We start from the raw sequence: 26,685 nt of genomic DNA on the forward strand, positions 1-26,685 counted from the left end.
CAGTTTCTGCTGCTCGCCCTGTTCCTGTTTCATGCCTGGGGGGACTAAGACCCAGTGCGGTTATGGGCCTCCCTGAGAACACCCGCCGCTAGCAGAAGCGGCTTCAACCCCAGGCCTCAACCTGGGCCCAGACCATGCTCTGGAGTGGAGTTTACCCATGGCTGCCCTTCCTGGGCGAATGTGACCGCTGCCCCCGTCCCCCTAGGTCCGGGGAGGGTCAGTGCTCCGAGCCAGCGGACCCCGGCCTAGGGACAGGTGCCCGCGAGAACGTGGGGGCGGCCCCCAGCTCCCCTGCCCGCCTCCCTAGAGGCTGGGCCTGCTGGTTTCCCGGCTGCGCGCAAGGTGGGAACGGAGCCGACTGCGCTCCGCTCGCCCTCCCCGCACCCGCTGCTCTGGGGCCGCTGGGGCTGCGCACCGACTCACCCGCGCGGCCTCCGGGCTGCGCCTGCAGCGCTGGCGGCGTCCTGCCCGGCGGGGGCCAGGGTCCCAGGCGGTCCCGGAGGCGGAGGGACCGGAGGGCGGAGGCGAGGCCGTGGGAGCGGCCGGGCGCGCCTCAGCCGTGCGGAGACTGGGGCCACCGCCGCCCGCACCCGGCCGGCCGGGAGGGAGGAGCCCCGTGTACGTCCCCGCGCTCCCGCCCGGCCTGGCCCGCGGTCCCGGGGCGAGCTGGGGCCACGCTGGGGAGGGTCCCGGGGGCGCCGCTATCCCTCGGGCCGGGCAACGCCAGGCGGGGACGGGTCTCTCCCCGCCGCGCTCGGGCTCCCTCCCCGGCTTCCGCTCCTTGGCGAGCCGCGCCTGGGAACAGCCTTTCAGCGCCAGGGGCTCCTACACCAAAACCCAGGCCACACTTCTCCGGTTCGGGGTTCTCCGTGGCGGGGAGCTCCGCCGCCGCCACCCCGCTTCCACGCGCGGACCGGGAGTGCGGCCCACGGTCCTCCTTCGTGGCCCGAAACGCCTCAAAATGGAGTCACTCATGACAAGTGACTGGGCGCACAGGGAGGCTGCCGAGCCCCGCAGTGGTCGGCGGGTGTGACAGGAGAGTGAAGTCGCGAGGAGGCTGAGAGAACAGCCGCGACCCCCGCAGGACGCCGACCGGGGCCCACGCCCGCAGGCACCGCTCCGAGCGGACCCCAGGGCCTCTCCCTGCGCGAGAGCGGCGTCCGCGGGGAGGCGCGCCCGGGAGGGGTCTGCGTCGGCGCGCGGGGCAGGCGCGGCGGTTCGCTCTCCTCAGCCTGTGCCTGTGGGGTCGGCCGGCTGGTCGCCAGGGGGCGCCTCGTGCATCCAGGCACTCGGTGGGCCCCGAGCCATCGTGGAGGCGCCCGGGGTCGGCACAGCGAGGCTGACGGGACCTGACAGGCCACGCGGCGCCGGGAGCAGGCTCGGGTGACCGGGCGCGGGCCGTGCTGCCCCCCGCGTTCCGCAGGCGGGGACGGGCGACCGGCCCTAGGGGGCTGCAGGGAGGCCGCCGCGTGGACGGAGAGCCACGGCCCAGGAGCCAGACTCCCTCCCGGGACGGGGCGCCACGACGCGCGGGCACCCATGTCCCACCCGGTGGCCTCGCGCTGCGGGCTGCGCGGGGGGAAGACGGCGCGCCGAGTCCCCTCACCACTCAGGGGTAAGACGGCGCCCCGCGGCCCCGCACCAGGCAGGGGGAAGACGGCGCCCCGCGGCCCCTCAGCGTGAGCTTCCCGCCCGCGCCGCCGGCCCAGCTGACCCCTGGCGGGAGAGCGCTGCAGGAGCCCCGGCGAGGCCGAACCGCAGGGCCAGACCTCCCCGCCGCCCCGACCCCGACGCCGCTCCCCAGGGTCCGGAGCCGGATCGCCCTCCATGCCCCATGGCAACCCTCACATTAAAAACGACGAGTTTATTCAGATATGAGTTATGATATACATACGATAAATACCAGAAAATTTAAGTACAGTACATGGAAGTATGCAGTTCTATGATTTTTTTCTGTTATTTTTCAGAGACAGGGTCTGTGTCGCCCAGGCTGGAGTGCATCCACTACACCCACCTCAAGCCAGTGGACCCAACCTCCGACCTTCTGGGACCAATCACTGCAGCCGCTGAAGCACCGGCCACGTGGACTGTGGACAGAGCTAAGAACAACCCCTTAAAACTCACCCTGGGCAGGCAGCATAGCTCACTGCAAACATGCAGTTAGGTAGTCTAACCCTAACGTTAGTCGCCCTAGTGGCCGCTGGGGAAATCACAAAACCAGCTCTTAATCCCTTTGTCTGGAGATTCTGGCTTTATGAAAACCAAACCCACCCTGGGCAACCTCATAAGCCCGGGAAATTATTGGCCAGTGCTGATTGCCCCTCCTCAGGGTGCAATAGCCCAATTTTACTAAATTTTACTGGTTTTCAAATAGCCAAACCTATGGCACCAATAATATGCTTTGAGTTTGATCAGACTAAATACAATTGTAAACACTATTGGTGGCACCAAAATGCCGGCTGTCCTTATAACTATTGTAACATCCATAAATCCCGTTATTGGGGAGAGAAAGAACAGTTAGACCCTAAGTGGGCCTTCCATCATACACGAGACGGAGACTTTTCATATACATGGATAGTTAGAGACCCCTGGAACTCCCGCTGGACCACGCCTCAACATGGGGCTGTATACTACTCCTCCTCCTCCACATGGCCTAGCAGTCACCTCTATCTGTGGCGAGGTCTAGTGCAGGTACTGCCCCTGGTCCATGGAAATATCCAACGACAAGAAAACAGACTAACACAAGACTTACGTCCTTTCTCCTGGTTAAAATTATTACAAGAAGGACTAGAACTTGCTAACCTTACAGGACTTCATAGCCTGTCTGGCTGCTTTCTGTGTGCCACTCTAGGGCGTCCACCGCTAACCGCTGTCCCTCTGCCATGGGGATCCTCTACCTCTGCCCAAGCTAACAACCTCCGAAACCTCTCATATGCCCCTATCCCTAATGTGCCCCTATACCTAAACCCCAGTCAGGAGAAGTTTCCCTACTGTTTCTCAGGAACCAATTCCAGCCTCTGCAACATCACTGCAATGCCCCCTAATATCACCCTAAGGGCTCCGCCGGGCATATTCTTCTGGTGTAATGGAACATTATCTAAGAACCTATCTAGTTCCTTTGTTACCAACCTACTGTGTCTTCCTGTCACATTAGTTCCCCGGTTGACTCTATTAACTGCCGGCAAGTTCCTGGGGTACACCGGTAACTGGACTAGTACTGCTATTCACCCAGTCCCTAGACCGAGACCTGCACAAGCCATATTTCTCCCCCTCATTGCGGGAATCTCCCTCACCGCATCCCTCATTGCGGCCGGACTGGCGGGGGGAGCCCTAGGTCACACCCTCATAGAAAGCAACAAGTTATACCAACAATTTGCCGTTGCTATGGAGGAGTCGGCTGAGTCCCTTGCCTCCCTTCAGCGACAGCTCACGTCCCTAGCTCAGGTAACTTTGCAGAACCGGAGAGCCCTAGACCTACTCACTGCCGAAAAAGGTGGTACATGTATGTTTCTAAAGGAAGACTGTTGTTTCTACATAAATGAATCAGGGCTTGTAGAGAACCGGGTCCAACAGTTATGCAAGTTAAGCATAGAAGTAAAAACACGACAGTTTGCTTCAGCTGCAGACCAATGGTGGAATTCCTCTATGTTTTCCCTGTTAGCCCCCTTCCTTAGACCCCTGCTAAGTCTACTATTTCTGTTAACCGTAGGACCTTGTGTTGTTAACAGAATTTTACAGTTTGTCAGGGAAAGGTTTGACACCGTACAGCTCATGGTCCTCAGAGCCCAATACCAACCTGTGAACGCTGAAACAGATCAGACTTATAAGACCCAAGATTGGCTCTAGAGGTACCTGAGAAAAGGGGGAAATGAAAGAAATCAGACACATTCCTCAGCCCCGGGCTCAACACAAACAGGCCCAGTACAAACACATCCCACCATATATCTCTCAACTTCCTGAGCCCAGTACAAACACCACCTGGAAAAGTCCCCGATAAGGACACAGCCGTTTGTGGTTTTACTGAAAGCACGGGAACCAATAGAAAACTGCTAAATGTATAACTTAAAATGTAAACCAATTGTAATGCTGTAACCAAAAGAATTCCTTTGTTCCTCTGTAACCTTACGTATCCTATTTACCTCAGGCTATAAAAAGCAAGCACTTGCATTGTTCGAGGCCCTCTTGTATGCTGTGGAATGGAGGGACCAAGTTCGAACTTGCAGTAAAAGATCCTTGCCGCTTGGCTTTGGCTCTGGACTCTGGTGGTCTTCTTTGGGGAACAAACGGTCTGGGCATAACAATAGCACACAGTTTTCTTTTTTATTTTAATGAACTTCCTTTAAGGCAAGTTTTGAAACTATTACTTTATTTATTTATTTATTTATTTGAGATGGAGTCTCACTCTGTCACCCAGGCTGGAGTGCAGTGGCACGATCTTGGCTCACTGCAACCTCTGCCTCCCAGGTTCAAGCAAGTCTCTGCCTCCCAGGTAACTGGTGTCTGGCTAATTTTTGTATTTTTAGTAGAGACAAGGTTTCACCATATTGGTCGGGCTGGTCTCAAACTCCTGACCTCAGGTGATCCACCTGCCTCGGCCTCCCAAAGTGCTGGGATTACAGGAGTGAGCCACCGTACTGGGACTGAAACTATTACTTGAATATCCTGCTGTAATGGTTCCACTAACATCCTCTGTTCTTTGGGTTTTGTTTTTTGTTTTTGAGACAGGGTCTTCCTCTGTCACCCAGGCTAGAGTGCAGTGGTGAGATCTCAGGTCACTGCAGCCTCGACCTCCTAGGCTCAAGCTATCCTTCCACCTCAGCCTTCCAAGTAGCTGTGACAACAGGCAAGTGCCAACACTCCCGGCTAACTTTTGTACTTTTTTGTACAGATGGGGTCTCACCATGTTGCCCAGGCTGGTCTGGAACTCCTGGGCTCAAGCAATCTGCCCATCTTTGCCTCCCAAAGTACTGGGATTACAGGCGTGAGCCACCATGCCTGGCTCATCCTCTGTGCTGATGTGACGGGAAGTGCTGAGAAATTCAGGTGTGTGCACCTGGGTCAGTCTTGCCCGGGGACCTCCCAGAGTTCAGCTCTCTCGCTTGGGAGCCTCACCTTCTTCCTCACGTGGAAAGGGAAGCTGCATGTGAAGAGCAGGATTCTGAGCCAGGCTCTGGGTTCAAACCTGGGTCTGCCTCCCTGGGCTGTGTGATTTTGCACCACTTGCTGAAAATCCCCTGAGCCTCATCTTTCTCCCCTCTAAAATGGGAATAATAATAGTACCTACCTGCTTACCTCAGGAGAGCTGTTTTTGTTATATAAGTATGCTTGACTGTTGCCACAAACACAATAACATTACATAATCACTTGTGTGAAACTTCTATCCCCAGCACGTCACGGAAGCTCCAGAAACGCCACTTACTCTGTCACTGTCAGCAGCATCATTTAAGAATCAAGCTGTTTTCTTCCTCTGGCACTGGGTGGCACCACAGAACTGGTTCTGTGATTGTTCTGGGCTCAACGGCAGCCTTGGGGTTTGGCTGAACCGTATGATAATGCTGGTTTTCCGTAGGTCAACAACAGCAAATTACCTGCAATTTCATATGATTCTACCTAATACTTGCAGTGCCCACGCCCTGGGCTGTTTCCCTTTGGCTTCATCTCAGCGAATCACCAACACATGCCGCGGACTCACCGGCTGGGGCTCCTTGCAAGCCTTTTGGGTTCTCTGTGCAGCCCAGGCTCCCCAGGATCTGGGAGGCCCCACTGTGTCTACGGATGGCCGGAGCCTGCACGAGTCCGCCCAGGAGCCCGCCGGGACTTGCCACTGGAGACCTGGGGCCAAGGGCCCATCCGAGCTGGGAAGAGAGGGCTAGAAAGAGAGCATTAGAATTGAGGGGGCTGGGCGCGGAGGCTCACGCCTGTAATCGCAGCACTTTGGGAGGCTGAGGGCGGTGGATCACCTGAGGTTAGGAATTCAAGACCAGCCTGGCCAACACAGTGAAACCCCGTCTCTACAGAAATTCAAAAATTAGCCGGGCATGACGGCGTGCACGTGTAGTCCCAGCTACTCGGGAGGCTGAGGCAGGAGAATCGCTTGAACCCGGGAGGCAGAGGTTGCAGTGAGCCCAGATTGCACCATTGCACTCCACCCTGGGCGACAGAGCGAGACTCTGTCTCAAAAAAAAAAAAAAAAAAAAAAAAAGAAAGAAAGAAAAAAAAAAAAGAATTGAAGACAGAGGCTGCAATCACGGGAGTTCGATTTGTAGAAGCAGAAGGCTCCCGTTTTGTATTAGTAGACTTTTCCTTGCTGAGCCCAGGAAGCATTTCCCAAGGAACTCCAAAGACTCACCATGCCCCACTGACCCTGACCTTCTGCTCCTTGTGTCTCCTTTCCCAGGAGGTCAGCACTGGCCTTGGGCCCCCAGCATTGTGAAAGGAATTGAGAAACATTACAAAGATCTCAGATCATTCCCAGAATTGCCTGGTGAGTCTAATAGTGGTGTTGACTCACCTGAAGGCTGGAGGGGGCCCCAAGCCCTATAGCTGTCCGCCTGAGGCCACTCCTCAGACAAACAGTCCCTGGGCTGAACTGAAGCTAAGCTCTGCGTTTGCAGGAAGGTTCCTGTGGGTGCTCTGCCTGTGTCTTTCTAGCTGGAAGGTCCCAGGGTTTTCCGTATGTGGAGGGACTTGGGTGTGCCAAAAAAACAGGAGCACTTCATGAGCAGCTTTTTCTTTTTTTTTTTTTTTTTTTTTTTTGAGACGGAGTCTGGCTCTGTCACCCAGGCTGGAGTGCAGTGCCGCGATCTCGGCTCACTGCAAGCTCCGCCTCCCGGGTTTACGCCATTCTCCTGCCTCAGCCTCCCGAGTAGCTGGGACTACAGGCGCCCGCCACCTCGCCCGGCTAGTTTTTTGTATTTTTTAGTAGAGACGGGGTTTCACCGTGTTAGCCAGGATGGTCTCGATCTCCTGACCTCGTGATCCGCCCGTCTCAGCCTCCCAAAGTGCTGGGATTACAGGCTTGAGCCACCGCGCCTGGCCAGCTTTTTCATATTTGTGCATTTATTTAACATTCTCTTCAGCAATAAGGGCACACACAAGTTGTCACTGTTTTTAAGAATTTAAGGAGATTTTCTTTTCTTTTTGGGACGGAGTCTTACTCTGTCGCCCAGGCTGGAGTGCAGTGGCACAGTCTTGGCTCACTGCAACCTCTTCCTCCTGGGTTTAAGCAATTCTCCTGCCTCAGCCTCCCACGTAGCTGGGATTACAGGCGTGCGCCACCACGCCCAGCTAATTTTTGTATTTTTAGTAGAGATAGGTTTCACCATATTGGCCAGGCTGGTCTCGAACTTCTGGCCTCAAGTGATCTGCCTGACTCAGCCTCCCAATGTGCTGGGATTACAGGTGTGAGCCACTGCACTAGACCTAAGGAGAATTTTTTCTAAAAAGGTTACCTCCCTTTTTAGAAATTTAAGAATGGCTTAATATTATGAAATCTATCAGTGTGATTGATATTAATATTGAGCATATAAAAGAAAAATGATGTGATCATCCCCACAGATACTGAAAAATTCAACAGTTTATTTTTGGTAAACACTCTTAATAAAATAGAAATAGGTGGCCGGGTGCGGTGGCTCAAGCCTGTAATCCCAGCACTTTGGGAGGCCGAGACGGGCGGATCACGAGGTCAGGAGATCGAGACCATCCTGGCTAACACGGTGAAACCCCGTCTCTACTAAAAAATACAAAAAACTAGCCGGGCGAGGTGGCGGGCGCCTGTAGTCCCAGCTACTCGGGAGGCTGAGACAGGAGAATGGCGTAAACCCGGGAGGCGGAGCTTGCAGTGAGCCGAGATCGCGCCACTGCACTCCAGCCTGGGTGACAGAGCCAGACTCCGTCTCAAATAAAAATAAAAATAAAAATAAAATAAAATATAATAGAAATAGGTGTATTTTCTTAATATGAAACAATATACTTATCTCAGTATAAAAGCCAGCATCATACTTAATGGGGACACAATAAAAGTTCTCCCAAACTTGAAGTCAAGAACAAAAGAGGTTTATCCATTTTTACAGCTATTACTTAATATTTTTCTGGATGTATTAGCCAATATAATTTGACAAGAGGTAGAATATAGGGATAGAGAAATCAGAATGGAGGAAGAATTATTATTTTCAGATCAAAATAGCTGTATACTTGGAAAACACAAAGGATTTTGTTCAGAAATTACACACCAAATGCTGGTGAGGATGAAAAGCAATAGGAAGGGCCATTGACTGTTGGTGGGAAGCAAAATGGTATACAGCCAGTTTGGGAGAGAGCCGGCAGTTCCTTACAAAACTAAACATGCTCTTACCACACAATCCAGCAGTTGAGCTCCTTGATATTTATCCAAATGAACTGAAAACTCAGATCTACACAAAAGCCTGTACATGAATGTTTACAGCAACTTTAACGATAATCGCCAAAACCTGGTAGCAACCAAGCTGTTCTTCAGCAGGTGAATGCACCAGCTCTGGTGCACTCCGACTGTGGAATATGACTCAGCACTAAAGCAACCAAGCTGTGCTTCAGTAGGTGAATGCATGGACTCTGGTGCTCTCCGACTGTGGAATATGACTCAGCACTAAAAAGAAATAAGCTCTCAAGCCGCAAAAAGACATGGAGGAATCTTAAACACGTATTACTAAAGTGAAAAAAGCCCATCTGAAAAGGTTATATACTATGTGATTCCAACGATATGACATTCTGGAAAAAGCAAAACTATGGAGACAGTAAAAAGATCAGGATAGAGGATGAATAGGTAGGACACACAAGATTTTCAGGAGAGTGAAGCCATCCTATATGATACTACAGAGGTAGATGTTAGGACACGTCTCAACCCATGGAATGGGCAACACCAAGACTCAACCCTAACGTGAACTGTGGACTTCGGTTGACAACGATGTGTCAGTGTAGGCTCATCGGCCGTAACAAATGTATCCCTCTGGTGCAGGATGGCGGTGGGAGGTGGTGTGTGTGGTGAGGGTTTGGGGGCATGTGGGAAATCTTTGTGCTTTCCACTTAGTTTTGCTGTGAACCTAAAGTTGCTCCAAAAAAATAAAATCTAGCTGGGCGCAGTGGCTCATGTCTGTAATCCCAGCACTTTGGGAGGCCGAGGTGGGTGGATTGGTTGGGTCATGAGTTCAAGACCCGTGTGGCCAATGTGGTGAAACCCCATCTTTACTAAATATGCAAAAATTAGCCAGGCGTGGTGGTGCATGCCTGTAATCCCAGCTACTCAGGAGGCTGAGGCAGGAGAATCACTTAAAACCAGGAGGTGGAGATTGCAGTGGGCCAAGATCACACCACTGCACTCCAGCCTGGCAACAGAGTGAGACTCCATCTCAAAAATAAATAAATAAATAAATAAAATCTATTAATTAAAAAAGTGTTACAAACCACAGAATAATTTAGTAAAGTGTCTAGTTTGATATTAATATTCAGAAACTATAGACTTCACATGAATAAACAACAACTAGTTATTAATAGAAAAACTAATGGAAGAAAGTTCATTTAAGTCCATTTACAAAAACAACAACAGCAAAAGCAACAAACAATGATGACACAAAATGAAACAATTTGGAACAAACGTAATGAGATACATGAAACATTTATGATTTAAATTTTAAAATTCTAAGAGACACAAAAGATGATTTAAATATATAGAAAGACATACCACATGCTAATTTTTATTTATATATTTATTTTAGAGACAGGGTCTTGCTCCATTGCCCAAGCTGGAGTGCAGTGGCACAATCTCGGCTCTCTGCAGCCTTGACCTCCTGGGCTCAAGTGATCCTCCCACCTTAGCCTCCTGAGTAACTGGGGCTACAGGTGCACATCATCGTGCCTGGCTATTTTATTAAAAATTTTTTTCGTGGAGGTGGGGTTTTGCCATGTTGCCCAGGCTGGTCTCAAACTCCTGTGCTCAAGCAATCCACCCACCTTAGCCTCCCAAAGTGCCAGGATTGCAGACATGAGCCACCATGCCCAGCTGAAATACCATTTTCAATTATTGGTTTAGTAAAAATCACACTGTCAGAGAGATGGGGAAATGAATACTTTCTTATGTTGCTAGTGACTGTAAACTGGTAAAGCTTCTGAGTAGAGCAATTTGATGATATCTATAAATACAATTACTATAATTTTTAAAGACAATGTTAGAATTTACATACATTATTTCCATTTACTCAGCATTCTCTCTTTTATCCTGTATCTTAAGTTGCTCTTCTGAGATCAATTTTTTTTCTTTCATTAGTTCAACTTTCTTGATGACAAACTTCCCACTTTTGCCACCCTCAATCTTGAAAGATAGTCTCTCAGGGTTCATCATTCTAGGTTGACAGTTATTTTCTGTCAATATTCGCAAGACTGTATTCACTATCTTCTGACTTTTGTTGTGTCTGCTGAGAAGTCGGCTGTCTCTCTAACTGTTAACCTTTGTGGGCGACTCACCCTTTCTCTCTGGTTGTCTTTAAGATCTTATCTTTGTCGTTTGCATTTTCAGTTTTACCAAGGTGTGTCTAGGTAAGGGTTTATTTTTACTTACCCTGCTTGGGATGCATTTTTGTTCCTAGACTTCTGATATGTTTTTCACAAGTTCTGAAAATGTCATGGCCATTACCTCTGTGAATATTTTATTTCCCTCATTCTCTCTGTGTTACATTTTTGAGGACCTGGCTACACATACACATGCATCTTCACACACACACACATCCTCACTTGTGCTTCCTTTACGTTTTGCTTCTGTTTGTCTTTCAGGGTTGCAACTTTGGTAGCTTGTTAACTCCCAATTCCCTAATTGGTATTTTAAGATTTATATGCTTCATTTCAAATGTTTTTTAAATCTGTCTGTTCATTCCTGATAATCTCTTGTTGCCTGGTCATACATACATGCATACATGTATTTTTTATACATAGATGTGTCTTAAAATTTTTATTTGGAAAAAACTTTAGATTTGTGGGAGAATTGTAAAGGTAAGATAGGTAGTACAGATTTCTTTCATGTTAACATCTTATATATCCACAATATATTTACCAAAACTGAGAAATTAACATTGCTATAACATTACTAACTAAACTGAAGACTTCATTTGGATTTCTCCAGTTTTTCCACAAATGCTCAATTCTGTTTCAGGACCCCAGCCAGGATACTGTGATGTTCTCAGTCACCATGACTCCTAAGAGCCCTCTCTTCAATGGTGCACTTTACAGGGTTCTAAAACACACTTTCAAACCAGCAGAAGGAAAGGGAAAAAAGTTAACAAAACATATGATAAATAGGATATATAAAATAAGATACAGATAAGTCCTAAAGTTACAGTATTTATAATAACTATAAATAAAATGTCAGTAGCTAAATAAAAAGGCAGAAAATATCTAGGCAGAAACTCTTAGTCTTGATACTCAGAACTGTGAGGAATATACTTAAAAAGATAGAGAAAGACTGAAAAGAAACAGACAGAAAAATGATATAGCAGGCAAATATGAACCAAAGAAAGAGTAGTGATATTAACAGCTAACAAAATATAATTGAAGGCAAAACTATCATATTATCAAAGAGGGATATAGCATATGATAAAATGGACAAACACACACACACACACATAAAACAATAGTCTTGAAAAAACTATGAAGCAACAACTGGCAGAACTGTAGGAAGAAACAGCTCAACAATTGTAGTTGGAGATCTTCACGAAGCCACCTTCTCAGGAAGAGACAGTTCCATAGAAAAAGCAAGCAAAGGCCGGGCGTGGTGGCTCAAGCCTGTAATCCCAGCACTTTGGGAGGCCGAGACGGGCGGATCACGAGGTCAGGAGATCGAGACCATCCTGGCTAACACAGTGAAACCCCGTCTCTACTAAAAATACAAAAACTTAGCCGGGCGAGGTGGCGGGTGCCTGTAGTCCCAGCTACTCAGGAGGCTGAGGCAGGAGAATGGCGTGAACCCGGGAGGCGGAGCTTGCAGTGAGCTGAGATCCGGCCACTGCACTCCAGCCTGGGTGACAGAGCGAGACTCCGTCTCAAAAAAAAAAAAAAAAAAAAAAAAAAAAGCAAGCAAAGGCGTAGATGATTAGACTAATTTAGTTCCTAACTTAAGAGTAAAGGTGTATTGGGGCCGGGCGCGGTGGCTCACGCCTGTAATGCCAACACTTCAGGAGGCTAAGGCGGGTGGATCACCTGAGGCCAGAAGTTTCAGAACAGCCTGACCAAGATGGAGAAACCCTGCCTCTACTAAAAATAACAAAAAATTAGCCGGGCATGGGGGTGGGTTCCTGTAATCCCAGCTACTCCGGAGGCTGAGGCACGAGAATTGCTTGAGCACAGGAGGCGGAGGTTGCAGTGAGCCGAGATGGCGCCACCGCCCTCCAGCCTGGGCAGCAGAGCGAGACTCAGAAAAAAAAAAAGAGTGCAGGTGTATCAAGAAATGGTGCTACCTGTTTGTCTATCTCCCAGATATGGAAGCCAGGATGGAATCCTCTATGAATTAGAAACATATACTGAAGTATGAATGGTTTTTAAAACGTAAGTGAACAATAAAGTGAGAAAGAGAATGCAATTTATTAGCACAGGACAGTGTATATTAAAGACACACACACAAAAATATGCATTTGACAAAGATGCAAGGATACACATCAGATACATTGCAATGGATGGCCATGGTGGGGCGAGGGGAAGGTGGAGACAGGAATTGGGCCCAGAGATGAAGGGGGGAAGAGGAATGAAACAGGAGAAGGGCCTCGAGGCTGATGCTGGCAATAAACTCTGAACTGAGGTGGATGATGAGCCCAGCCCTGTACACACCTTCCAGTTCCAGGCATGATTACAATCTTTCTTATCAGCAGAAAGGCTTGTACATGTGACCGTAGGTGTCATGTGACCAGGGGGCAGCAGGTTCTCCCTGGAAAATCACAAGCTGGGGGCCTGAAGACGGGTCTGGAGGCAGGGGCTGCACATTCCTGCCAGGAGCGCAGTGTCAGCGGCCCTCCCAGCCCAAAGTCCCCTCAAAGTTGGCCTCTCTGTCTCGCGGGAAGCACAGCATATTGGCCACAGCTTAGCTTGAGTTTCTGGATTTCTCAAGCAACAAGCTTGAAATTCCCAAGAGCAAAGTTCTCCAGGCTGGTCCCAAGGCTGGGCGATGTCTGTCTTTCCAGCTCCCTTTCCCATCTCACCTCCTGCTCCCAGAGGAACATCTGTGTTGGGAGCAAGCGAAGCCCAGGGATGGGCCACAGGAAATCTCAGAGAGAAATGGTCCCGAATGACAACCTTCAGAGCATCAAGGAGTTTTTTTAAAATGTAAAGTTACCTAAGGACCTGGATAGACATTTTTCCAAAGAAGATATTCAAATGGCCAATAAGTACATGACAAGATGCTCAACATCATTAATCATTAAGGAAATGCAAATCCAAACCACAACGAAACACCACTTCACACCTAGGATGACTTTTATAAAATGGAAAATAAGTGTTAGGATGTGAAGAAATGGGAACTCTTGTGCCCTGTTGGTAGGAATGTCAAATAGCACCACTACTGTGGAAAACAGTATGATGACTCCCCCTAGATTAAACACAGACTTTCCACAGGATGCAGCAATCCCACTTCTGGGTATACAGACAAAGGACTTGAAAGCAGGGACTCAAACAGAGATGTGTATACTCATGCACATAGCAGCATTGAAAAGATGGAAGCAACTGGCTGGGCGGTGGCTCACGCCTGGAATCCCAGCACTTTAGGAAGCCGAGGTGGGCGGATCACGAGGTCAGGAGATGGAGACCATCCTGGCTAACACGGTGAAACCCCGACTCTACTAAAAATACAAAAGAAAAATTAGCTGGGCGTGGTGGTGGGCGCCTGTGGTCCCAGCTACTCGGGAGGCTGAGGCAGGAGAATGGCGTGAACCCGGGAGGCGGAGCTTGCAGTGAGCCGAGATCACACCACTTTACTCCAGCCTGGGCGACAGAGTGAGACCCCATCTCAAAAAAAAAAAAAGATGGAAGCAACCCAAGTGCCCATTGACGGATGAATGCAAACCCAAAATATATAGACTACATATACAGGAATATTATATATTATATGTTTATATAATATATAATATTTAATATATTTATATATTTATATAATATATATTTTAAGGCAGTAAAATATTCTTATATAATATAATATGTAGAAATATATTATTTATATATTATATATTATTTATATATTATATAATTATATATTATCTATATTATATATTGTATATCTACATGTATTATATAGGAATATTATACAGTCTTAAAAAGGAAGGACAGTCTCCTTTTTTTTTCAGAAACTGATGTTGATTTTCCATCAACCTTATCTCCATGTTGCTGAAGAGCCCGTGCAGGAAGAGCTTAGGACCATTCAGTGGTTGATCCTACCCATTCAGTGGCCTGAAGTCAGTGGTCTGAGCAGTGGGAGCTGCAGACCAGTCTTCCGTGGCAGGCTGAGCGCGCCAGTCTTCAGTAGGGAACTGTTGAATAGGCTCAGAGGGCGCCTGCACGCCGTCAGGCCAGTCTGCAACCTCAGGCTGAGCAGCCGTGAACTCGGGGGCTGGAGCGTCCATTCACCCTGAAGTTCCTCCTTGGTCACAGTGTTCAGCAGCAGCCTGCTCTTTCTCAAGCTCTTCAGGATCTCTGTAGAAGTAGAGACCAGGCATGACCTCCCACGGGTGTTCGAGGGAAATGGTGCCACGCATGCACAGAACTTTCCGAGCCAGCATCCACCACATCTGACCCACTGAGGGAGCTCCCCTGTTGCATGGGATGGCAATGTCCACATCGCGTGGAGGAGAATCTGTGTTACGAGCAATGGTGGGTAGGTTAACATAAGATGCCTCCGTGAGAGGCTGGTGGTCAGCCCTGGGGTCAGTAACCACGAGAAGCCGTGGCTCCCGGAAGGCTGCCTGGATCTGGTTAGTGAAGGTTCCGGGAGTGAACTGGCCAGCAATTGGAGTGGCTCCAGTGGCAGCAGCAAACGTCAGCACGGCCCTCTGGCCAGTATTCCTGGAGGATATAACCCTCACATCAGCAGGGTTTTCAATGGCAACAATGGCACGAGCCGCCAGCAGAAGCTTCTCCCAGGTCCTCTTCAGATTTATGAAGTAGATGCCATCACTTTCCCTTTTATAGATGGACTGTTCCATCTGGAAGTCAAGATTGGTGCCACCTAAGTGGGTTCCTGCTGCACAGAACTTAAGGACATCCCCCTTCTTCATTTGAAGGACATCAAGGGCTCCGGACATTGTGAAAATTTCCTTTAAGTTACGATGGGAATCCAGAACGACGCCAGATGGACCCCTCTGCAGGTAGCACAGAAAGGCAAAAGGAAGGAAATTCTGACACACGCTACAACATAGATGAAACGTGAAGGCTGAGTTTCAAGCAGAATAAGCCAGTCGCTAAAGAACAAATACAGTATGTGTATCCCACTTATATGCACTGCCTAAAATGACCAAGTTCATAAAGGCAGGAAGTAGAATGGTGGTTGCCAGGGGCTGAGGGGCTGGGGAAATGAGTCCGTGTTTAATGGGTCAGAGTTTCAGTTGGGGATAAAGGGTTCTGGAGATGGATGGGGGGGCAATGACTGCACAACAGTGTCAGTGCCACAGAACTGTACACTTACAACGCTGAAAATGGTGCCTTTTATCACAATTTTTAAAAAGTCACCTAAGAAGAGACTAAGCAAAGCAGATGCATTTCAAAGCAACCCCCACCTCCTCCTTGGTGAGGTCTCAGAAGGAACCTGAAGCTGGAGCAGAAAGAAGGGAAGCCTGGCTCTTAACAAGTTCTTAGCCTCTAACGGAAGTGAAACGGGAGTAGAGTGAGGTCTCAGCGCCTGGAGTCCTGAGGCCGTCCTGGGCGAGGGCGGATCCTGTTGTCCGCTGCTGAGCAGGATCCGGCTCCCCCGTCTTTCTGCAGGGGGCCAGGCCTGGAAACAGGGGTGCACGTGCTTACCCTTGTGTACACGCATCCCTCACATCCACATGGGGACCTGCCCGTGTGTTTAGAATATGTTACACCAGGCCGGGCGCGGTGGCTCAAGTCTGTAATCCCAGCACTTTGGGAGGCCGAGATGGGCGGATCACGAGGTCAGGAGATCGAGACCATCCTGGCTAACATGGTGAAATACAAAAAAAATCTAGCCGGGCGAGGTGGCGTGCGCCTGTAGTCCCAACTACTCGGGAGGCTGAGGCAGGAGAATGCCGTGAACCCAGGAGGCGGAGCTTGCAGTGAGCTGAGATCCGTCCACTGCACTCCAGCCTGGGCGACAGAGCTAGACTCCGACTCAAAAAAAAAAAAAAAAAAAAAAACAGAATATGTTACACCATTCTCCGTGCCTTAGTATCTGGGCAGGTGGCCCTATTTTTCCCTTCAAGTCACTCCTTCCTAGCCAGTCCCATGCTCTGCTGCAGGGCCAAAGACCCCTCACCCAGCAGGGCCAATGGCAGGACAGGCCTTTAGGCAGAACGGCTCTCTGCTCTAGGTTATGCCCAGCAAGAGGGGGCGGGCCTCACGCCCTGACCAAGGCTCAGATGAGCAGCCAGTGCAGGCTGAAGTTTTACTGTGGAATTCTGTCCTCTCAACGATAAGTGCAGTCCCAGCCTGTCTCCAGCACTGGCGTGGCCAGCACTTTTGTTATCAGTGATGAGCTCTGCTCTGACAAACGCTGACCAGCCTTCTGCTCCTGGGGCCACCTGGCCAGTATCCTTGAGATGATTGTCAGAACTGGAGCAGACGTGATAAAGGCAATTGCACCTGGACTTTGGTTCGAGTGTCCTGGAGGCTGCAGGTAGGTAGTCCAGCCAGGCCTGTGGCACACAGGCTTCCCAGCCAGGCCTGGTGGAGACTTACCACTACCACCCGCTGGGGCTGGCTGTGCCTGTGTTCAAAGCCAAGCGAGTTCCTCAGTTCCTCACCCTCACAGCCTCACCTCCCAGTCCTGTAGAATGGGGATAATGCAGATACCCCCCTGTGGGGAGCTGGGAGGGAGAAGAGGAGGTCACACCTAAGGTTGGCAATTGATTGTCAAAATGCAACATTCCTGGGAAATCTGGGGCCCTTTTGCTTCCTTTCCAGCCCATGATGGGTGGTCTGGGTTCTAGGAAACAGCAACAGCAAGAGCTGGAGAGGGAGGAAAGGAAGAGAGAAAGCGGAGTGAATGAGTGCGGGTTGGGCATGAGCTCACCCCAGTGGCACTAAGCCTGGTGCCCAGAGCCTGGTATTGGCAAAGCCAGCTTCTTCTCCCTCCCAGAGGTACCAAAACTAGCACCAGAGAGAACTCTGAGCCTGTCTGGCTGCAGGTGAGACCCGTCCTTCTCCTCTTCACCAAGGGAAGTTAAGCAGAGGGTCAGGGCACGCCTTGGAGCTGGGATAGTGCTGCCTGACGGTTTGATCTCTCTGGGTTGGTGTCATCCAGGCATCATCTTCATGGTCTTCATATTTTAGCATTGGTGACGGTGTACACAGGAACAAGGAGGGGGGCAGCAGAGAGCCTATGGGGTGTTCTGTGCCCAGCCCTGACCAACAGAACAATCATCAGCTGCTATGGGTTGAGTGGTGTCCCTCCCAAATTCCTGTGTTGAGGTTCTAACCCCACCCACTGCCTCGAAATGGGACATTATTTGAAAACAGGGTTGCTTGAGATGTCATTAGTTAAGATGAGGTCATTAGGATGGGCCTTAATCCAGTATGGCTGATGTCCTCCTAAAACGGAGGAATTTGGACGCAGACGAACAAAGAGCGCCGTGTGAAGACAGAGGCCGCGTGTGGGTGGTGCCCCTGCAGGCCAAGGCACCAGCCCTGCTGACATCTTGGTGTCAGACGCCCGGCCTCCGGGACCGTGGGACGATACACTTGTGTCACGTAAAAGCTGCTCAGGTTGTGGTACCTTGTTACGGCAGCCCTGGCAAACCAACACACATGCCCTGGGAAAGGGGTCAGCCTTCGGACCAGGGGTAGATACTGGCCAGCCCCGATGCCAACAGTGATTCTTTTTAAAATCAGCTCTGCACCCTACAAGTTGCCAGGGAGGACCGAGCTCCTCAGTATTCCCGGAACTCCCCCGGGAACAGTCCAACTTCCGGGAGGCAAAACTAATGTCTCATCTCATTCATGCATTCAGCAAACTCTGTCTGGGCGACAGCTCTGTGGCAGGTGAGGCTGGGCACCGGGAATGTACTGGGCAGGGGGCAGGCTCTGTCCCTGCCCTTAAAGGGCTCGCTGGCAGCCTGGAAGGGAGACAGGCACTTCCCAAATACAGGCTCTTCATGGAGTGTGACGGAGAGAAGCTGGGCTGAAGGACAGCCCAGGGACCTCTGGTCTCTTTCCCTAGGGCAGCCTCCTTTCTCACGCACGCAAGGCCTTTGAGGAATGAAGATCTTGGTTCTCAAGACAGCTTCTCACAGGTGGTAGGAAAGGTGCCTCTCCCAAGGAACGTGGGGTGGCTGGCTGTGCAAGTCAACCTCTGCAGGGCCTGGTGACCCTGCAGAACACGGCCAGCACCCGCATTTTGCTGTGTGTGCCATCATCATTTTTCACCAGCAGCCCTCTCAGAGAGACCTGAGGGAGCCACAAGCGTGATGATAATAGGGACAATCTATTGTTTTACAGCTCTGTAAACCAAGGCACCAGGGCTCTGCGGAGACTGTGTGGCCAAACCCAGTCTGCCTGGCTGGTACTGGCACCTGCTGGTCTACACAGACGTGGGCTGTAAGCAGGGCTGAGGGGGATTGAAGGGGTGGCCTGCCCCTCCACACCTGTGGGTGTTTCTCGTTAGGTGGAACGAGAGATTTGAGAAAAGAAATGAGACACAGGGACAAAGTATAGAGAAAGAAAAAGTGGGCCCAGGGGACCGGCGCTCAGATTACAGAGGACCCACGCCATCACCAGCTTACAGAGGACCCACGCCGGCACCGGTCTCTGAGTTCCCTTAGTATTTATTGATAATTATCTTTACCATCTTAAAGATAAGGGAGTGGCAGGACAATAGGATCATTGTAGGGAGGAAATCAGCAGTAAGACATATGAACAAAAACCTCTGTGACATGAATAAGTTTAAAGGAAAATGCTGTGCCTTGAGATGCATATGCAAACATCTCCATAAACCTTTTAGCAGCATTGTTTCATCCTATCACATGGGGAGAAACCTTGGACAATACCTAGCTTTCCTAGGCAGAGGTCCCTGCGACCTTTGGCTGTGTATGTGTCCCTGGGTAGTTGAAATGGTGATGACTTTTAACCAGCAAGCTGCCTGCAGGCACTTGTTTAACAAAGACACATCCTGCACAGCCCAAAATCCATTAAACCTTGAGTCACAGCAGCACATGTCTCTTGCAAGGACAAGGTTGGGGGTAGGGTCACAGATTAACAGCATCTCAAATACAGAACAAAATGGAGTCTCTTATGTCTACTTCTTTTTATATAGACACAGTAACAGTCTGATCTCTCTTTCTTTTCCCCACAGGGGATGACTTCTCCAGCCAGGCTGCGCCCCCCTGAGCACTGGAGCTTAGGGGGCCTAGGGCAAGGAGCCTGCAGGGATGGAAAGATCCCAGGCAGCTTCTGCCTCCTCGGAGCCGCCATCAACCTGCAGACCACCAGCTTGCCAAGGTCAAAGTTCACCACTCTCTCCCCGAAATGTACGTTATCCACAAGCTACTGGGCAAGGTCCAGTGTACCAGTGTGGCCTGATCATGTAACGGCTCTGGTGTCGGATTGCCTGGGCTCCAGTCCTGGTTTATTAGCTGAATGACCTTGGGCAAATTACCTGTGGTATTAATCCCATTCTCATGTTGGTAATAAAGACATACTTGAGACTGGGTAATTTATAAAGAAAAGAGGTTTAATTGACTCACAGTTCTGCAGGGCTGTGGAAGCCTCAGGAAACTTACAATCATGGTGGAGGGGGAAGCAAGGAGACGTGCTGAGCAAAAGGGGGAAAAGTCCCTTATAAAACCGTCAGACCTCATGAGGCCTCAGTATCACAAGGACTGCAGCAGGGGGGAACCGCCCTCATGATTCAATTACCTCCCACCCGGTCCCTCCCATGACATGTGGGGATTATGGGAGCTACAATTCAAATGAGATTTGGGTGGGGATGAAAGAAAACAGGCACATTCCTCAACTCTGGACTCAACACAAACAGGCCCGGTACAAACACATCCCACCATATATCTCTCAACTTCCTGAGCCCAGTACAAACACATCCCACCATATATCTCTCAACTTCCTAAGCCCAGTACAAACACATTTCTCAACTCAGAGACTACCATATATCTCAACTTTAGAAAAACACCACCTGGAAAGTCTCCGATAAGGACACAGCCGTTCGTGGTTTTACTGAAAGCGCGGGGACCAATAGAAAACTGCTAAATGTATAACTTAAAATGTTAACCAATTATAGTGCTGTAACCAAAAAAATTCCCTTGTTCTTCTGTAACTTTACGTATCCTATTTACATCGGGCTATAAAAGGCAAGCACTCGCATTGTTCGAGGCCCTCTTGTACGCTGTGGAATGGAGGGACCAAGTTCGAACTTGCAGTAAAAGATCCTTGCCGCTTGGCTTTGACTCTGGACTCTGATGGTCTTCTTTGGGGAACAAACGGTCTGGGCATTACATCTGGGGGCTCGTCCGGGATTCCCCAAGCCCACCACACCCCTGGTCAACGGATCTACCAGGATCGATCTGCTGATAGGTGAGCCGGCTCGTCTCTGTTTGTCTGTCTGTGTCTGTTCTGAACCTGTATCTGTGACTCGCGAGGTCTGAAACTGAAGCTGACGCAGTCCTGGCGGATGCGCTATAGGACGGCCAGTGGAGACCGGTGGGAGATGTCCCCTGGCTCTCGTCTGATCTAGATCTTTATCTGAACTGATTCTGACCCGGGCTTCCAGAGCGCGCTTGCGGCTACATATTATTTATATGACAGATTTCCTTTACAGGAATTCTAACCCATATTCTTTTACAGGAAGAGACTACAAATTATTACAGGATGGGTAATACCCAGAGCACTCCCCTATCTCTCCTTACAAGTAATTTCAAGGATGTTAGAGCAAGGGGCCACGATCTTAGTATGGAAATCAGGAAGGGAAAGCTAATTACTCTGTGCCACTCCGAATGGCCTGCCTTTGATGTGGGGTGGCCACCCGAAGGGACGTTCCAACTTCCTGTCATCACTAGAGTAAAGTCCAAGATTTTCCTACCTGGGCGTGCGGGCCACTTGGATCAAATCCCATATATCCTCATATGGCAGGACCTTGTTGAGAACCCGCCTCCTTGGCTGTCCCCTTTCCAATTAGCCCCTGAACCCTGTAAGACACTGGTTGCTCGGCCGCTAAAATCCAAGCAACCGACTGCCCCCCCCATCCTGTTCTACCTGATAGCGGGGACCCACTGTCCACAGAACCCCCTCTGTATCCCTCCGGGCCCAGGCCCCAGCCCCCGGGGCTAAGCTGCGGGAGGGAGCAGGCGGACGGGAGGCGGCCGGCACACCCGGACCTGCGGAAAGTGAAAGTAACTTTGAAGGGCCGGCGGGGCAGACACGAGGGCGCACTTTGCGGGCTAGCCCCCCCAGCCGCCTGACTCCACAGTGGCTCTACCCCTTCAGGAAATAGGACCCCTAGATGACATGGGAATCCCCAGGCTCCAGTACTGGCCATTCTCCACCAGTGATCTGTATAACTGGAAGACTCAGAGTGCTCGGTTCTCAGACAACCCCAAAGATTTAATGGCTTTACTGGATAGTGTCATGTTCACCCACCAGCCCACTTGGGATGATTGTCAGCAGCTCCTCTGAATCTTGTTCACAACGGAGGAGCGAGAGAGAATACAGGTAGAAGCTAGAAAGCAGGTCCTGGGGGATGACGGTCAACCGACTGCCAACCCCGACCTCATAAATGCGACTTTTCCTCTGACCAGGCCAGCGTGGGACTACAACACGGCAGAAGGTAGAGGATGGCTACACCTTTACCGCCAGACTCTAATGGCGGGTCTCCGGGCAGCTGCTCGCAAGCCCACTAATTTGGCTAAAGTATACTCTGTTCTGCAGGGAAAGACAGAAAGCCCAGCTACCTACTTAGAAAGATTAATGGAAGCTTTTAGACAATACACCTCCATAGACCCAGAGGCTCCAGGAAGTCAGGCAGCTGTCGTAATGTCTTTCGTAAATCAGGCGGCCCCAGACATTAAAAGGAAACTCCAGAAATTAGAAGACTTAGAGGGAAAACAGATTCAGGACCTCCTTCAGATAGCCCAGCGGGTTTACAATAACAGAGATACTCCAGAAGAAAAGCAATTTAAGGCCACTGAAAAAATGACCAAGGTCCTGGCAGCAGTAGTACAGAAAGAGCATCTACAGCCAGAGAACACCCAACCTAGGCGGTCCCCCAGACATGATAATCTGAGCAAAGACCAATGTGCATACTGTAAGGAAGCTGGCCACTGGGTAAGAGACTGCCCCAAACAGAAACAACGAGGACAGGGACCCCCTAGGTCTACACCTGTACTAGTCACTCAAGACGAAGACTAGGGAAGACGGGGTTTGGACCCCCTCCCCGAACCTAGGGTAACTTTGCAAGTGGAGGGGTCCCCAGTTCAGTTCTTGGTCGATACAAGAGCACAGCACTTGGTCCTAGTTAAAACTAATGGAAAATTATCCTCCAAGTCCTCGTGGGTACAAGGGGCCACAGGAATTAAGAAATACCCCTGGACAACACAAAGAACAGTAAACCTCGGAGCCAGGAATGTAACCCATTCTTTCCTGGTCATCCCTGAGAGCCCCTGTCCCCTATTAGGGAGAGACCTGCTAACTAAAATGGGAGCACAGATCCATTTCCTCCCCGAAGGGCCCGTCGTGACCAACTCCCAAAATCAGCCCGTGTCCATCCTGACTATAACCCTAGAAGATGAGTACCGGCTCCACCAGGAGCGAGCGGCCCCTGACCAGGACATAGCAACCTGGCTCCAGCAATATCCAGGAGTTTGGGCGGAAACGGGGGGCTTAGGACTAGCAAAACACCGTCCTGCCTTGTTTGTTGAACTTAAACCTGGGACAGACCCCGTGTGGGTACGCCAATACCCGATGCCCCTAGAGGCCAAAGAAGGGATTGCACCACATATCCACCGGCTCCTCGACCAAGGGGTCCTTCGCCCATGTCACTCGCCCTGGAATACTCCATTGTTGCCGGTACGAAAACCTAATAGCGGTGAATACAGACCTGTACAAGACTTGAGAGAAGTCAATAAGAGGGTTATGGACATACATCCAACTGTGCCTAACCCGTACACCCTCCTGAGTACCCTAAACCCTAAACATCAATGGTACACTGTTTTAGATTTGAAAGATGCTTTCTTCAGTTTGCCTTTAGCCCCTCAGAGCCAAAAGCTCTTCGGCTTCGAGTGGACTGACCCTGGGAGGGGCGTAAGTGGCCAACTGACATGGACCAGACTGCCACAGGGATTCAAAAACTCTCCTACCCTGTTCGATGAGGCCCTCCATGAAGACCTGGGTGAGTACGGACGCAAACACCCTGAAATAACCTTACTACAGTATGTTGATGACCTCCTGATTGCTGCTGAGACCCAAGAAGCTTGTATTCAAGGGACCAAGGGTCTCTTACAAGCTCTAGGGAACCTAGGCTACCGAGCCTCGGCAAAGAAAGCTCAAATCTGTAAATCAGAAGTAACATATCTGGGGTACCTGCTAAAAGGAGGGCAGTGCTGGTTAACAGATGCCCGGAAACAAACTGTTCTGCAGATCCCCAGGCCACAATCCACCTGACAAGTGAGGGAATTCCTGGGGTCGGCGGGATTTTGTAGACTATGGATACCTGGGTTCATAGAGCTGGCTAAACCCTTGTATCAGGCAACACGGGGGCAGCAGCCATTTAATTGGACAGAAGAAGCCGAGTCGGCTTTCCAACAGATCAAAACCGCCCTACTCTCTGCGCCTGCACTGGGACTACCTGATGTCACCAAGCCCTTCCACTTATACGTGGACGAGAGCAAGGGTGTCACCAAGGCGGTAATAACTTAGAACTTAGGCCCCTGGCGGAGGCCGGTTGCCTACCTGTCAAAGAAATTAGACCCAGTGGCTGCCGGGTGGCCCCCTTGTCTCCGAATGATTGCGGCCACGGCTCTGATGGTGCAAGATGCTGATAAACTTGTCATGGGTAAAGAATTATGGGTTGTTACCCCACATGCCATCGAGGGTGTACTCAAACAGCCACCTAATCGATGGATAAGTAACGCCCGGCTCACCCACTACCAAGGACTACTACTAAATCCCCTCAGGATAACTTTCCTGCCCCCAACGACCTTAAACCCTGCCTCGCTGCTGCCCAACCCGGACCTGGATGCCCCACTCCATGACTGCACCGAGATACTAGCTCAGGTGCACGGAGTTCGAGAAGACCTGCAGGACCGCCCACTTCCTGACGCTGACCTCGTCTGGTTCACTGATGGGAGCAGCTTCATGCATCAAGGCCAGAGGTACGCTGGAGCGGCAGTGACTTCAGAGACTGAGGTAATCTGGGCGGAACCCCTGCTCCCGGGAACATCGGCCCAGAAGGCCAAACTGATAGCGCTCACCCAAGCTCTTACCTTAGGGGCAGGGAAGAAACTGACAGTATACACAGACAGCCGATATGCTTTTGCTACGGCACACATACATGGGGCCATTTACAGGGAGCGAGGGTTACTAATGGCTGAAGGAAAAGAGATAAAAAACAAGCAAGAGATCCTAGCCCTGTTAACAGCCCTATGGAGACCAAAAAAATTGGCTATTGTACATTGCCCAGGGCATCAGAAACCAACCACTCCAATTGCTCAAGGCAACTTTCTGGCAGACCAAACTGCAAGGAGTGTGGCAAAGGCTCCCAGCCAACTCCTTGCACTCCAGCTCCCTGATCTGGGCCCCCGGGACTTGCCATATCTCCCTGATTATTCAGAACAAGATCTCCAGTGGATCGACAAACTTCCCCTGAAACAGATCCAGAATGGGTGGTGGACTGATACTAATGACCAAAGCATCCTACCAGAAAAATTAGGACAACAAGTGTTAGAACACATCCACCGAACCACCCACCTGGGTGCCCGGCGGATGATAGACCTGATCAGACGCTCCAAGCTCAAAATCAGACATATAGCTGAGACGGCCAGCAGCATTGTGACAAGTTGCAAAGTCTGCCAGCTTAACAACGCCTACCCCCAATCCCAGGCTGCAACGGAAACAAGGCTCAGGGGAACCAGGCCCGGTATCTACTGGGAAGTAGATTTTACTGAGATAAAGCCAGGAAAATACGGGTATCGGTACTTACTTGTCTTTGTAGATACTTTTTCAGGGTGGACTGAAGCATTCCCAACCAAAAGGGAAACTTCTCAGGTTGTAGCAAAGAAAATTCTGGAAGATATCCTCCCCAGGTATGGCTTCCCCATCCAGATAGGGTCAGATAATGGGCCGGCCTTCGTCGCTAAGGTAAGTCAGGATTTGGCTTCCATCCTTGGGGCAAATTGGAAACTACATTGCGCTTACAGGCCCCAGAGTTCAGGACAGGTAGAGAGGATGAATCGGACCTTAAAGGAGACCTTAACTAAATTGACTATGGAGACTGGCGCTAATTGGGTGGTCCTTCTCCCCTACGCTCTGTTCCGGGCCCGTAATACCCCTTACAGACTGGGCCTTCCCCCTTATGAAATCATGTATGGCAGACCCCCACCCCTGGTTCCCAGCCTAAAAGATGATCTGCTCAAGTCTGAAACAGAAAATGTCTCTGAACTCTTATTTTCCCTACAAGCCTTGCAGAAAATTCATCAAGAAATCTGGCCCAAGCTGAAGGAACTATATGAGACCGGTCCCCCACGACACCCCATCCGTACCAGCCGGGAGACTGGGTCCTGCTTAAGCGACACCGACAAGAGACCCTAGAACCCAGGGGGAAAGGACCACTCCAGGTACTCCTAACCACACCCACCGCCCTGAAGGTAGAGGGCATCGCGTCGTGGATCCACTACACCCACGTCAAGCCAGTGGACCCAGCCTCCGACCTTCTGGGGCCAATCACGGTGGCGGCTGAAGCACCGGCCACGTGGACTGTGGACAGAGCTAAGAACAACCCCTTAAAACTCACCCTGTGCCGGCAGCATAGCTCACTGCAAACATGCAGTTAGGTAGTCTAACCCTAACGTTAGTCGCCCTAGTGGCCGCTGGGGAAATCACAAAACCAGCTCCTAATCCCTTTATCTGGAGATTCTGGCTTTATGAAAACCAAACCCACCCTGGACAACCTCATAAGCCCGGGAAATTATTGGCCAGTGCTGATTGCCCCTCCTCAGGGTGCAATAGCCCAATTTTACTAAATTTTACTGGTTTTCAAATAGCCAAACCTATGGCACCAATAATATGCTTTGAGTTTGATCAGACTAAATACAATTGTAAACACTATTGGTGGCACCAAAATGCCGGCTACCCTTATAACTATTGTAACATCCATAAATCCCATTATTGGGGTAAGGAAGAACAGTTAGATCCTAAGTGGCCCTTCCATCGTAGACGGGACGGGGACTTTTCATATACATGGATAGTCAAAGACCCCTGGAACTCCCGCTGGACCATGCCTCAACATGGGGCTGT

General features: G+C 50.3%; 1 protein-coding gene and 1 pseudogene across 8 annotated transcripts in view; both read right to left on the minus strand.

Annotated features, from left to right (window-relative positions):
- The window catches only part of PIGZ (phosphatidylinositol glycan anchor biosynthesis class Z), a 100,139-nt gene that overhangs the window by 59,697 nt on the left and 13,757 nt on the right, over window positions 1–26,685 (minus strand). For 6 of the 8 annotated variants that reach the window (XM_050779168.1, XM_050779163.1, XM_050779164.1 and 3 more), the window contains exon 1: window positions 424–601. The exons of 1 other annotated variant lie outside the window; for it this stretch is intronic. The gene's annotated coding sequence lies outside the window, so the exon portion shown is untranslated. Of the gene's footprint in view, window positions 1–423; window positions 603–26,685 lie in introns of those variants that run through there. One more of the 8 variants, XM_050779172.1, reaches the window with a different exon arrangement.
- Window positions 14,413–15,302, minus strand: LOC126947975 (40S ribosomal protein SA-like; annotated as a pseudogene).

Source organism: Macaca thibetana, chromosome 2 (genome assembly GCF_024542745.1).
Source record: "Macaca thibetana thibetana isolate TM-01 chromosome 2, ASM2454274v1, whole genome shotgun sequence".
NCBI lineage: Eukaryota > Metazoa > Chordata > Mammalia > Primates > Cercopithecidae > Macaca > Macaca thibetana.